This window comes from Lithobates pipiens, unplaced genomic scaffold, assembly GCF_037356315.1.
Source record: "Lithobates pipiens isolate NorthernLeopardFrog02 unplaced genomic scaffold, aLitPip1_a1.2 Scaffold_18, whole genome shotgun sequence".
Taxonomy (NCBI): Eukaryota; Metazoa; Chordata; class Amphibia; order Anura; family Ranidae; genus Lithobates; species Lithobates pipiens.
Genome location: NW_027507758.1, coordinates 656,084,691 through 656,097,572, shown reverse-complemented (window position 1 = coordinate 656,097,572; position 12,882 = coordinate 656,084,691).

Genomic DNA, 12,882 nt, shown 5'->3' with positions numbered 1-12,882 from the left:
GGGAGTATATAGGGGGAGGGCAGTATGTGGGGGGAGGGGAGTATATAGGGGAGGGGATAATATAGAGATCAAGGTTTGGGTCGGATTTCCTCCATCTTGCCCCTCCCCCGGGTGCTCTGATGTTGAGGGGGGCGGTTCCATAGCCAGGGGGTTTGACCCGCAGGAGACCTGCCTACAGCCCGCCCCCTTATTGGTCGGCCCCTCCCACACTGTGCCGATCATTGGTCCGCCCCCTCCCGCTACTCCGCGCCGCTCATTGGTCCGTCTGGACTGTCCGTCACACTGAGCTATAAACTTCACTATAGCAACCGCGGGAAGGAGGAGCGCGAGGCATGCCGGGAGAAAAGGGCGGAGCCGAGCAAAGCGCGCGAATCTGACTGACAGGAATTCCCGGATGTGTCCGGATATAGAGGTGGGGGAGGGGAGGGGTCTACACCCAGGTGACCTCATCCTAACTCTCAGGAGGGTGAGGAAAATCCCTGACATTCCAGCGCTGCCTGTCCTCCGTCACATCTCACAGACAACGACGTCACATCTCACAGACAACGACGTCACATCTCACAGACAACGACGTCACATCTCACAGACAACGACGTCACATCTCACAGAAAACGACGTCACATCTCACAGAAAACGACGTCACATCTCACAGAAAACGACGTCACATCTCACAGAAAACGACGTCACATCTCACAGAAAACGACGTCACATCTCACAGAAAACGACGTCACATCTCACGGACTACGACGTCACATCTCACGGACAACGACGTCACATCTCACGGACTACGACGTCACATCTCACGGACTACGACGTCACATCTCACGGACTACGACGTCACATCTCACGGACTACGACGTCACATCTCACGGACTACGACGTCACATCTCACGGACTACGACGTCACATCTCACAGACTACGACGTCACATCTCACAGACTACGACGTCACATCTCACTGTTATGGGGACACATGATGTAAGGGGCACTGTTATGGGGACACATGATGTAAGGGGCACTGTTATGGGGACACATGATGTAAGGGGCACTCTTATGGGGGCACCTGATGTAAGGGGCACTCTTATGGGGCACCTGATGTAAGGGGCACTGTTATGGGGGCACCTGATGTAAGGTGGTTCTATTACTTACAATGTGGATGTGATTGGCTGACGTTTGTGTTCTTTCTTTGTCTTCCATCTTGTTTCGGGTACAGATAGTTGTTGGTGGAAGGACTGAATAAAAGGGTCCAGCCAGTGAAGGGGGAAGAGCTCAGAGTAATGGAGAAGAGGAGTGTCCTGCAAGGCAGAATCCGGGGCTCAGAGAAGACCGCTCACCATCAACATCTCCAAGGCCAACACACCACTGGAAGCTCTGAGGATCAGCACTAAACAGCTGCCCCGCTAGGAGGTAAAGCCTAACCTACTAACAATGTCTTTGCTACAAGTCACCCCCCAGTATCTGCTGATACCCCACATAGTTAAAGGTCACCCTCCATTCTACCCATACTCTAGGCCACCCTCTGGCCCAGTCTGTAAATACTACAGATCACCAGTTATCAGGACCATCAATAGGGGGTACAGGCAGCACTTCCCATTGGGTCAGCAGGTGGTGGAACAGAAGCTGTCTGTGGATAGGTGGGGGCTGTCAGGTCAGCTTTCCAGTGCCCCATCATTTCTAATGGCAGCCCAGTCTTCGTCCGGAGGGTTCAATATTGAGTTTGCCCTTTGCAGCTATAACAGGTTCACCTCTTCTGGAAAGGCCGTCCACAAGGTTTAGGAGGGTGTCTATGGAAATGTTGGACCATTCTTCCAGAAGCACTTTTGTGAGTTCAGGCACTGATGTTGGACGAGAAGTCCTACCTCGCAGTCTCCGCTCTAATTCATCCCAAAGGTATTCTGTGGGGTTGAGGTCAGAACTCTGTGCAGGCCAGTCAAGTACCTCCACTCCAAATTCGCTCATCCATGTCTTTATGGACCTTGCTTTGTGCGCTGGTGAGCAATCATGTTGGAACAGGAAGAGGCCGTCCCCAAACTGTTCCCACAAAGTTGGGAGCATGAAATTGTCCAAAATGTCTTGGTATGCTGACGCCTTAAGAGTTCCCTTCACTGGAACTAAGGGGCCAAGCCCAACCTCTGAAAAGCAACCCCCACACCATAATCCCCCCTCACCCCACACCATAATCCCCCCTCACCCCACACCATAATCCCCCCTCCCCCCACTCCATAATCCCCCCCCCCTCTGACACCATAATCCCCCCTCCGACACCATAATCCCCCCTCCCCCACTCCATAATCCCCCCTCCACCAAGTGGTTTGGACCAGCGAACAAAGACATTAATGGCTGTGTGTTGAGTTATTTTGAGGGGACAGGAAATTTACACTGTTATACAAGCTGTACACTCACTACTTTACATTGTAGACAAGTGTCATTTCTTCAGTGTTGTCACATGAAAAGAGAGAAGAAATGTCACTGAGGGGTGTACTTACTTTTGTCACATACTGTATATTTACCTAGAAATATGGTGAGGTGTTCTATACTTATTTTACCCGCTGCTACCCACCTCAATACCGGGCACTTACACCCCCTTCCTGTACACACCAATTTTCAGCTTTCAGCGCTCTCACAGTTTGAATGACAATTACTCAGTCATGCAACACTGTACCCATATGAAACTTGCGTCCTTTTTTCCACACAAATAGACCTTTCTTTTGGTGCTATTTAATCACTAGTGGGGTTTTTATTTTTGTGCTATAAATTAAAAAAAAACATAAATTTTGTGAAAAAAAATTCCTTTTTCTTTGTTTCTGTCATGAAATTTTGCTAATTAGTAATTTTTCTTCATAAATTTTCACCAAAATTTATACTGCTACATATCTTTGGTAAAATCAGCCAAATGAGTGGATATTATTTGGTGTGTGTGAAAGTTATAGAGTTTACAAAAATGGATGAGATCTGATCAGGCCTTCAGTACATCAGGTGAGTCTCATTTCTGGAGACACCAACAAGTCAGGAAAGTACAAATCCCCCCAAATGACCCCTTTTTACAAAGTAGACATTCCAAGGTATTAAGTAGCATGGTGAGTGTTTTCCCCAATCGTCTTTCAGGACAGCCACCTTAGAGAGACACCGGCTCCTCCCCTCTGAGGAAACACCGCCTTCAATTTCATAATTTAAGCCTCCTCCTCCCTTCGTTCCTCAGTTATGGTGTTTCCTCCGGCGGGGAGACATCGCCAAGGAACCTTAAGGCTAAATTCGGTTGGTGAAACTGAAGCCATCCGAGCGGAGCCCTGGCCCCGCTCGGCTATCCGACCGTTCATCGGTCGGGCCAGGACAGTCCTATCAGCGGGGAGCTGAAGTGTTCGTACTGTCCATATACCCTAAACTCCGCTTGGGGAAAGCGGGAAGTTTATGGGGTCGTCCGTTCGTTCACCCGCGGGGGTTTCAACGGAACAAACAGTCCAGTCGGCTGGGGAAGCTGAATACTCGACTGACCTTTACACGCACTCCAATCTTCGCTTGGGGAAAGCAGGAAGTCTTTGGAGAGGTTCATCCTTGCGTTTCGCCCAGTGGGGTGCTGAACGAAGGCGTCCAGGGCCCCCCTGTGTACGCAGCCGGCTGGGAGCTGGAAGCCGGACCGGTAGGCGGGCGACGTCAGTTCCGGTGGGGGCGGACCCCTTCGTTCGATCCGCGTCTTCCGGTTCCGGACGCGGCACGTGAAAGGGAACCTAGCGTTCGGCTGGTGCAGCCTCTCTTTTCACAGTTGCACAGGTAGCTGTTAGAGGCGCATTCGTACCACGCTTCCTCAACGGGAGAATGTCCGAGGCAGAGGCTTCAAAAACTCCTGGAGATAATAGCACCAGCCACTCGAAGGTAAGAGGAAACCTGGGGAGGTGTTCCCTTACTTGTATCCAGTAGCTCCACTGGTGTTCCTCCTTGGTGGTCGGGGGGAAGGGTAGTGTGTCTGGGATCCTGGTGATGGTTGATCCTAGGGGGGGCACTCCCGGTGGTCCTCTATGTAGCGCTGGTGTTGCTGTTTTTTAGGCTCATGCTGCCCCTTCCTGTATTTTGTGTCTTTCAGAAAGCCACGAGCAAGTCCCCCCATGGTTCTAAGAAGAAGTGCCCTTCGTGTAGAACGTCTATGGGAGACTCTTGGTCTAAAGCTATTTGCAAACAATGTATTGAGGATTTACTTAAGGAACAGGCAGTAGAGCAGGGTGCAGATCTGGTAGCTTCTATGAAGGAACTCTCTGGTACCTTTCAGTCCTTCCAAAACTTTTTTTCCAGTTTCCAGTGGCCCCAGCCTCCGAGCACTCCTACACCAGCGCAGCAGAGTGTACCATCCAGCCCTGTGGATGTTCCTCCTGCAAGGGGAGAGAATTCAGAGGGTCCCAGGGAGGAAGCTGAGGAGGAAATTGACAGTGTCGTTTCAGACTCCCAGGGGGAGTCTGACGCAGAGATGCTGGATGGGGAATCCAGCAGAATCTCGCGGTATAAGCTTTCCCTGGAGGATGTGGATGAGCTCTTGGGAGCGATTCATACCACTTTAGGTATTCAAGAAGAAACTAAGACATTGTCACTCCATGATCGGATGTACAAGGGCATGGGGGAACAAAAGAAGCGGGTGTTCCCAGTGCATGACGTCTTGATCGATACCATCAAGAAGGAATGGCGGGATCCCGAAAGGAAACCTTTCTTTTCTGGGGCATTAAGACGTAGGTTTCCTTTTTCGGAGGAAGAGACTCTCGTCTGGAATAAATCTCCCAGACTAGACGCTGCTTTTTCCCAGGTGTCCAGACACACTGATCTATCCTTTGAGGATATGGGGGTACTGTCTAACCCTATGGATCGAAGGATGGATTACCTGCTTAAGAAGGCCTGGGATTCGTCACAGGGAAATCTTAAGCCAGCCATGGCAACCACGGTGGTGGCCCGCAACATGGAGTATTGGCTCACCCAGATTAGCGCACACATTGAAGCAGGGACAGCAAAGGAGACTATTCTATCCTCCTTTCCCATGCTTCTTAAAGGGATAGCCTACATAGCGGACGCTTCGGCGGAATCCGTGAGGATGTCGGCAAGGTCCTTGGCCCTGACCAACTCTGCCAGGAGAGCCTTATGGTTGAAGACCTGGCCTGGAGACAATGCATCCAAACTTAAACTTTGTGGAATCCCCTTTACAGGAGATCTACTGTTTGGACCAGGCCTTGAAGCGGTGCTAGATCGCACAGCAGACAAAAGAAAGGCCTTTCCTGTTAAAAGAATAATTGGGGAACAAGCCAAAAGAAAGACTCGTCCCCAGAAAAGGGTTGTACCACCCCGTACGGTTCAGCAGAAGAAAAGTTGGGGACTCAAAAGCAAGGGCCCCGGGGGAGCAATTTTTCGCCCTCCTGAACAGCCCAAAAAATCTCAGTGACAGGGTCACGGTGGGAGGAAGATTGGGGGCCTTCCTCCCACAGTGGGAAATGATTTCCTCCAATCAGTTTGTCTTGGGGATCGTCAGAGGAGGTTACCATTTGGAGTTTTCGGAACTCCCTCCTCTGAGGTTCCTTGTCACCGAGCTGCCAAAATGCGCAGAAAAATCATCTGCCCTTCTTTCCTCTCTTCAGGAGTTGGAAGAACAGGAGGTGGTAGTACGGGTTCCAGTAGGAGAGACAAGCAGAGGCTTCTACTCTCACGTCTTCGTGATTCGCAAGCCTTCGGGAAAGTTCAGGCTCATCCTGAACCTGAAGCCCCTGAATGTCTCAGTTACCTACAGAAGGTTTCGGATGGATTCGGTTTACTCAGTAAAAGCACTCCTACCTCCGAACTGCTTCATGGCATCAATAGATCTGAAAGATGCATACCTGCATATTCCAATCGCAGAGTCCCACCAGCGTTTTCTCAGACTAGCAGTGAGAACTCCAATGGAAGTACTACACCTTCAGTTCAGAGCGCTTCCTTTCGGACTATCCTCTTCCCCCCCGAATCTTCACCAAAGTGATGGCAGAAGTTCTGGCATTTCTGCGTCTCAGGGGAATCTCGGTGATCGCATATCTCGACGATCTCCTTCTGTTTGCCCCTTCCCCAGCACAATTAATTCAGGATTTACAGGTCACAAGAAACCTGTTAGTAAGCCTGGGTTGGCTCCTGAACCTGGAGAAATCCAACTTAATCCCTTCCCAGAGGGTCACTTTTCTAGGGTACGAGTTGGACTCAACAGTACAAAGGGTCTTTCTTCCTTTGGAAAAAATTCAAAAGATAGACAGGGCTCTGTTGTGTCTTCAGGGCAACCACCAGATCTCCATAAGGAAGATCATGTCAGCGCTAGGGTTGCTGACATCCGCTCTTCCAGCGGTTCAGTGGGCAGGGTTACATTACCGCCCTCTACAATTATTTGTGCTGAAGGTTTGGGATCACAGCCAGGAATCTTTGGATTCTCTGGTTTCGATTCCAGATCAGGTAAAGAGGTCCCTCTGGTGGTGGAGGAAGGGAGCAAATTTGTCCCAAGGTCTAGAGTGGGTCATGCCAACCTCCAGGGTGGTCACGACCGATGCAAGCAGCTCAGGTTGGGGGGCGCACCTAGACTCCCAATTAATACAGGGTATTTGGGAAAAGAGGGACTCGAGGAGATCCTCGAATCGGAGGGAGCTGAGGGCAGTAGATCTAGCTCTCAGAACCTTTCAGAAGGAGCTCCGGGGGAATCACGTAAGGGTAAGGTCGGACAACTCCTCGGTGGTAGCTTACATCAACAGACAGGGGGGCACCAGGAGCAAGTCCTTATGGGCCCTAGCGGAAGCCATCCTCAGATGGGCCGAAGCAAATATCCTGTCCCTTTCAGCAATCCACTTGAAGGGAGAACAAAATCAGGTGGCAGATTTTCTCAGCAGGAGAACTCTGAGAGAAGGCAATTGGGTTCTCAAGCAGGAAATATTCGAAATGATCACCCGGAGATGGGGGATTCCTGCAATAGATCTCTTTGCCGCAAGGGAAAATGCGAAGGTAGCAACGTTCTTCTCCATAAACAGGGGGGACGGGGCATTGGCGGTGGACGCACTAGCACAGAGTTGGGGTTTCTCCAGGTGCTATGCTTTCCCCCCTCCAGTGCTCATTCCAGCAGTATTAAGGAAATTTCAAGTGGAGAATACTACCCTCATTCTAATTGCACCTCACTGGCCCAGGAGGCCGTGGTTCTCGATCTTGAAGGGCCTGTCTGTAGAACCCCCCTGGATTCTCCCAGTGCAGGAGGATCTCCTGTCTCAAGGTCCGGTGTTCTGCCCTCAGGTAGGACGATGGAACCTGGCAGCGTAGCTTCTGAGGAAGAATTGCTAAAAGCCAAGGGCTTCTCAGACCGGTTGGTAGCCACTCTTCTAAACTGTAGGAAAAAGGAAACCCAGTCCATTTACTTAAAGGTATGGAAACGGTTTAACAGCTGGTGTTCAGAGGGTTCCTTCAACGTGCATAGCCCTATAGCCGTTCTAGAGTTCCTACAGGCAGGGGCGGATAAGGGGTTAGCGCTTGGAACACTAAAAGCTCAGGTTTCCGCTTTGAGCGTGTTTTTAGAGAAACATCTAGCGTCAGATCCTTGGGTCGTAAGGTTCTTCAGGGCCCTAGGTAGGCAAAGACCAGCTTCAAGCTCCCCCTTCCCGGTTTGGGATCTTTCTTTAGTTTTACAGGTTCTCACAGGGGAACCTTTTGAGCCGTTAGAATCTTGCTCATTAAAGCTGATCACTCTCAAAACGGTGTTTTTGGTGGCGATCACTACAGCAAGAAGAGTAAGTGAACTCGAAGCCCTTTCTGTCAGGGCTCCCTTTTTTCAGGCTTTTCCGGATCGTCTGGTTTTGAAGATAGATCCGGCCTTTTTGCCTAAGGTAGCTTCTAGTTTCCCCAGGATGCAGGAGATTGTGCTACCTACATTTTGTTCAAATCCAGTTAGAGAACAGGAACACATGTTTCACAGACTAGATGTTAGAAGATGTGTTCTTTATTATTTAGACTGCACAAGTCAGTTCAGAAAGACAGATTCACTTTTTGTTTTATTTTCAGGGGCCAGGAAGGGTTCCAAAGCCTCTAGACGTACCATAGCTAGATGGTTAAGGTTAGCCATTGGGCAGGCATACGTGGCAGGGTGATTAGATCCTCCAGCTGGCATTAGAGCACACTCAACCAGGGCCGTGGCAACTTCTCAGGCAGAGTGGGCTGGTGCGTCTCCGGAACAGATCTGTAGAGCTGCAACGTGGTCCAGTTTTTCTACGTTTGTGAGACACTATAGACTGGATCTTCTGTCAGCCAAAGACCAAGCCTTTGGTCGAAAGGTGCTACAGGCAGTAGTCCCACCCTAAGGTAATATACTCGCTTATCCTCTCTAAGGTGGCTGTCCTGAAAGACGATTGGGGAAAAATGGAATTACGTACCGGTAATGTCCTTTTCCAGGAGTCTTTCAGGACAGCACCGGTTCCCACCCAAATTGTTGCAGATCATCGGGAACTCATTACATGAGATCGTCAGGTAAGACTTAAAAAGTTTATTTGTTTGACGTGTTCTTGTGTCTCCCCAGTTTGGCCGGAGGTACTCTGGAAGAACTGAGGAACGAAGGGAGGAGGAGGCTTAAATTATGAAATTGAAGGCGGTGTTTCCTCAGAGGGGAGGAGCCGGTGTCTCTCTAAGGTGGCTGTCCTGAAAGACTCCTGGAAAAGGACATTACCGGTACGTAATTCCATTTTTTAAGTTGTCATTTTTTTCCCACAATTCTTTACAAAATTGTCATATCAGGTTATTTCTCACACACAGCATATGCATACAACAAATTACACCCCAAAATACATTCTGCTCCTCCTCCTGAGTACGGCGATACCCCATGTGTGAGACTTTTACACAGCCTGACCACATACAGAGGACCAACATTGAGGGAGCACCTTCAGGCGTTCTACCAGCAAAAATGACACATCTCATTTCACAACCACCTATTACACTTTTGAAGGCCCTGGAGCACCAGGACAATGGAATTGCCCACAAAATTACCCCATTTTGGAAAGCAAACACCCCAACATATATTCTATGAGGCATGGGCTGCACATAGGTACTCGGGTACTGTGATGAACTCTGACAGGTACTCGGGTACTCTGATGGACTGGTGACAGGTACTTGGGTACTATGATGGGTGGCGACAGGTCCTCTTTATTGGGGGGGGCAATCAGTGTGATTGGCGTGTACTGTAAGTGGTATCTTGTTACCGCAATCTCTTTCTCACACATGATTGGTGTGTGAGGAGAACCCGGTAACATCTCGTTACCGTGGTTTGTTTACATTTAGTGATCGGCTGTTCACAGCCGATCACGTGGCTGAACAGCCGGCCAATGGCTGTTTACCAGTGTCGGTGAGGAGCAGTGTTCGTGGGAATGCGCCGCCAACGACACGCACACACATCACACTCGCGAGTACGCTCCATGCACAGTGGGGGTGTGACCATCTGTGATTGGCCGTGATGAAGTCATACCCAATGGCTGTTCACTCCCCTCGGTGCTGAGCGGTGTCTCCGTGACACGCCGCCACCGAAGAAACAGGAATGCGCCCCGTCTACGGGCCTTCCTTTATCTAGATACACCACGTCTACGGGCCTTCCTTTATCTAGATACACCACGTCTACGGGCCTTCCTTTATCTAGATACACCACATCTACGGGCCTTCCTTTATCCAGATACACCACGTCTACGGGCCTTCCTTTATCTAGATACACCACGTCTACGGGCCTTCCTTTATCTAGATACACCACGTCTACGGGCCTTCCTTTATCCAGATACACCACGTCTACGGGCCTTCCTTTATCTAGATACACCACGTCTACGGGCTTTCCTTTATCTAGATACACCACGTCTACGGGCTTTCCTTTATCCAGATACACCACGTCTACGGGCCTTCCTTTATCTAGATACACCAAGTCTACGGACCTTCCTTTATCTAGATACACCACGTCTACGGGCCTTCCTTTATCTAGATACACCACGTCTACGGGCCTTCCTTTATCTAGATACACCACGTCTACGGGCCTTCCTTTATCTAGATGGCAGCTCACCTCCGCAGTGTGATTTTCAGAATTGGTGTGAACACTCATGTGATCTGATTCTGGGTTGGTGAAAATAATAAGGGTCCTGCTACACTTTGGTGTAGATTTGGTGTGATTTAGACCATACAGATTGAATGGCTCAATTCGCAGTGCTGAAGAATCGCATGTGATTTGAAGAGGAAAGTGGTGCGATTCCTGTTTAGACTGGCATGCTGTTCTCGCACTGCATAGAGTGAAGCGGCTCGGAGCAGCAGAGAAGGACATTTCTTATGTTGAGGGGGATGTCTGGACGGTGGACTTTGAGATTTTCCAGCCTCTAGCTCCCCTCCAATTGCAGTTTTCATGCTGCAGCTGCACGCACACCTATCTAGCAGCATGCTGTGTGTGCGCACATCAGGGGGTGGGGTTGGTAGCCCCGGCACAGCAGGGAAGCGGGGATTGGTCAGTTTATAGGGATCTTCAGCACACTGAGGTCCTGTGCTGTTGACTCTGAATCCTCTGGTGACAATGGTGAGTGATTGGATCGGCACAGGCAGCTACATAGGCAGTGCAGTTCACCGTGCACCCAACCTGCTGCCGTGGAGGCAGAGCTACCAATATTCAGGAGATAGAAGTGATTGCCAGCCCCGCATGCAGAATAAAAGTGACCACCGAACTCCTGGACCAGGCAGTCCCAGCGCTGATCGTTGTCACTTGTCCATGCAGAGACCACACTGCAGTCCCTCCAGCTCACCTCTGCCGCATCCTGCAAGGTTGTGACAGAACCGGCCCTGCTGGGGCCCCATGTGCACACAGGGCCCCCGAGCAGTGCCCAGGGGTGCCCACTCAATAAGATGGCCCGGGATATGCTATGAGAAGCTTAGAGTGATAAGAGAGGTGGTCATCAATAATGCTAGAGACTGGGTGGGTACCAGGGTAAGTTGTAATCTAAGATTGATTTCAGTGAAAACAGCCTGCCAGTAGGACCCAATCACAGGGCATTCCTAGAACATATGGATATAGGAACCCGGGTGGTGTCTACAACGTCCCCATATGGGGTCTCTTTCAGGGAACAATCTTTGCAGTTTCTCTAGGGTATAGTATTCAAATTTGACTTGAAGCAACTGATTTCTGGAGGAAATAAGTTTCGGACCCTGTTCCAAGCTGTTCTCCCAGTCTTCCCTGTCCAGTGAGGGGATGTCTGCCTTCCAGTAATCCCATCATTTCACCATCCTTGGTATATCGGTGCACAGGAGGGCACCATAGAGGGATGACGGTGGCTTGTCTAGGTCCCCCGGAAGCAGCATTTCTTCTATAGGATCCGTTTTAATGGTGGGGGGCCTAGGGAACTGAACCCTAACAGCATGACGCAACTGGAAGTACCAAAATAGCCCGGCAGTCCGAACCTCTGAGACAGTTGTAAAAAGCTTAAGAGAGTACATGTGAGCATCACATCCCCATATCGGGCCCAGAGCTCCTGTATCGTATGGAGGTGATGGAGTCTGGGGTTACCCCACAAGGGTTGAGTCGGGGACAGTTGACCCGAGGAGGAGAAGCAATGCTTAGCGGCCTTCCAAATTCTCAGCCTGATATGTGTGGGACCCGGGATGAAACGGCCCGAGGACCTCTGTATATTAAGTTCCGGAGATCCATTAACCACCTCAGTACAGTGCAGTTACACCCCCTTCCTGACCAGACCAATTTTCAGCTTTCAGCGCTCTCACAGTTTGAATGACAATTACTCAGTCATCCAACACCTGTACCCATATGAAACTTGCGTCCTTTTTTCCACACAAATAGAGCTTTCTTTTAGTGGTATTTAATCACTAGTGGGGGTTTTTTATTTTTTGTGCTATAAATAAAATAAAACGTAAATTTTGTGAAAAAAAAATGCCTTTTTCTTCATTTCTGTCATAAATTTTTGCTAATTAGTAATTTTTCTTCATAAATTTTGGCCAAAATTTATACTGCTACATATCTTTGGTAAAAATAACCCACATTAGTATATATTATTTGGTCTTTGTGAAAGTTATAGAGTCTACAAACTATGGTGCCAATCGCTGAAAATTAATCACTTCTGATCAGGCCTTCAGTACATCAGGTGTACCTCATTTCTTGAGACACTAACAAGTCAGGAAAGTACAAATACCCCCCAAATGACCCCTTTTTACAAAGTAGACATCCCAAGGTATTAAGTAAGTAGCATGGTGAGTTTTTTTAAGTTGTCATTTTTTCCCACAATTCTTTGCAAAATGAAGATTTTTTTTTTTTTTTTTTTTTTTACTAAATTGTCATATTATCAGGTTATTTCTCACACACAACATATGCATACAACAAATTACACCCCAAAATACATTCTCCTACTCTTCCCAAGTACGGCGATACCACATGTGTGAGACTTTTACACAGCCTGACCACATACAGAGGACCAACATTGATGTAGTACCTTCAGACGTTCTACGAGCAAAAATGACGCATCTCATTTCTCAACCACCTATTACACTTTTGAAGGCCCTGGAGCACCAGGACAATGGAATTTACCATAAAATTACCCCATTTTGGAAAGCAAAAGCCCCAACGTATAATCTATGAGGCATAATGAGTCTTTTGATTGGTTCATTTTTTTTCCAGAAGTTTTTGGAATATGTGGAAAAAAATTAAAAACATTTTTTTTTACACAAAATTGTCAATTTATAAGATATTTCTAACACATAGCATGTATATAGCAAAAATTACACCCCAAAATACATTCTGCTACTCCTCCCGAGTACGGCGATACCACATGTGTAGGACTTTTACACAGCCTGGCCACACAGAGAGGCCGAACATTGAAGTAGTACGTTCAGGCGTTCTAGGAGCATAAAT